Raw genomic sequence first — 2,630 nt, forward strand, 5'->3', positions numbered from 1 at the left:
CCTGAACCAGCCGACCTTCAGGCCCCAAATAATAGATGAGATGCAGAATCAATAGCACAGAATGTTTATTAGTGGTGGTGGTATTACACAGAGCAGCTCCAAACACCTTCTTTGACCATGACAACGTCAAGAGATCATTTTTAGTTAGCCAATAGACAAAATTTTTGTAATTCTATCAAAAATCAACCAATTAAAACATGCCATGTAGACACTGTTAACATTGTATCCATGGAATTGCTGCTGTGCCTGGACAAAGATTATTTTACATATGTTAAAAGGATTTCTCCTGAACTTTAAAAAAAACCCACAAAAATAAGCGCATAGCCTGTTTTAACGGCAATGGTCATGCAATTCTGTCTCACACCCTACCCAAAAAAATCACATCTTTTAATCCTAGTTTAACAGAATAATTGCCGTGTTCTAATTCCTTAGTCAAAGTCACTAATGTAGACCATTATGAGAAGACAGAGTCACTGGTAAAGACAATGCTAGGAAACGTTGAGGGCAGCAGGAAAAGAGGAAGAAGACCCAACATGAGATGGATTGACTTTATAAAGGAAGCCACAGCCTTCAGTTTGCAAGACCTGAGCAAGGCTGCTCATGATAGGATGTTTTGGAGGATATTGATTCATAGGGTCGCCATGAGTCAGAAGTGACTTGACGGCACTTAACGCACATGCACAATGTGAACCAGTGTGGTGCAGCACAGGAAGACCTGAGTTCAAGTCTCCTTAGCCATGAAGCTCAGTGGGTGACACGGGGCATATCACTATTTTGCAATGTTACCTAACTAGTTGGTTGTAAAGATGAAATTGGATAAGGTTACATATGCTGCCTTGAACTACATGAAGGAACTGTAATATGAGATGATTAAACAGATGGTGCAACTAAACATATGCATGCAGTGAAATAACAAAACTAATCTCACTGTCATATTTAACAACCCAGTAATAATTTTAAAGGCACAGTTTTGTCAGTATGTTGCAGCAAAAATACAGACGTCACCTCAGTAGCAAAAACATGCTAAAATAACTAATCCATGATAGCCATCTTTATGAGCACTTGGAGATTCTCAGCCCCTTCATTCAACTATAATTCCCAGGCTTCCGTGGGGGGAGCCTTTCTCAGTTGACCACATTTAAGTCTGTAGTAGCACCGTAACTTATTAATAGTTGTTCAGGATCAAAAGTACATTTATAATAGAAAAAAATGTATTGCAAAGCCCCAAGCTGTCGTGCTTTAGTGTGATATTTGGCACCTAATTTGGTTGATGATTGTAATTATGACAAATATGAGGAAACTGTATTATTTTCATATCATTATTAGGTTGATGGGAGACCTAGTCATAGCCTGGTAATTACAGTCTTGAAACTGAATTAGTTTCATGTTCATAAAATAGCTATTAAGCATGAACAAATGCTGTTGATTTATCAATAAAATTGTGTAATAACCTTTCAGTGAAGCTTTGTGCTGACAACATTCATGCTACCTAAATATTTAGGGAAATGACACTGTGAAAACAAATAGCTGAAAAAATAAGTGTGTGTATATGCATTCTTTCTATAGCTTATTCAGCTTGATGAGGAGAAACTCTCCGGTACATTACACAGGCCACATACAAGCTCAGTTTCATTCTATCCTGGGCTTGACAGGGTGGGATATATAGGGGTGGGGTAGAAAAGGAATGAGAAAATAACAAATAAATGAAGGCAGGGAAACAAAAGCTGGATTACTTGAAGCTACTTGAATTGAGAAATCTAAAAGCAAAAACATGTTGATAGAACAAACCGCAATTAGGGGGTTTAAAAATCATTGTCATATGTACAAAATAAAGTTATTTTTTGAAAGCAGAATGTTTTCCCCAGATGCATTAATTATTGAAGTATGTACCCAACAAACTAGGTGAATGTTTAGGCCCAGGTTTGTAGAACACAGCCCATAGATATTAACTGTGGAATATGTTTTTGAATGCAGGAAAGTTCAGTGCAGAGAAGAGCTTTGAAAAGGAACATGGTGTGGAGTACGTGTTGAGCAGAATGACTGAATGAATGAAGCTGGTAATAAGCAGCAAGCTGGCTTCAAGGAGAAGTAAAGTTATAATAGGAATGAAAGTGAAGTAGGAGTAGGGGGCAGTTTATTTCGCTCATGAGCTGTCTTAAGATAAATCTTTAATTACATACATTATTTAAATTAATAACATTTAGCCTCAGTTCTAATCAGGGGGCTCATGAAAAGCATGCAAGTAGGTGTAAGCATGTTTACTGTCCTCCAGTACAGCAAGAAATGAATGGTCAGCATGTGTGAAAAAGAGCAACGAGGACAGGAGATTACTTGCCCAAGTTCTAAGACTTGCCATGATGGCAAATAATAATTAGAACGGGCCATCTGCACAACCAAGCTAATGCATCAGCACCAGCTATGACAATATTCTGGTACATCATAGAAGAGTTTTGCAGGTGGGAAGAGGCAGTGGTGTTGGAACAATGTTTAAGAATGGTGTGCCAGCTAGCAATAAAGGCCTATTTAAGCTTCAAGCTTGGGCAGAGATGTTTAAAGAAGGAAGGAGTTAGTTGGTTCTTGTAGGTTATCCGGACTGTGTGACCGTGGTCTTGGTATTTTCTTTCCTGACG

Source organism: Euleptes europaea, chromosome 16, assembly GCF_029931775.1.
Source record: "Euleptes europaea isolate rEulEur1 chromosome 16, rEulEur1.hap1, whole genome shotgun sequence".
NCBI classification, from domain to species: Eukaryota; Metazoa; Chordata; class Lepidosauria; order Squamata; family Sphaerodactylidae; genus Euleptes; species Euleptes europaea.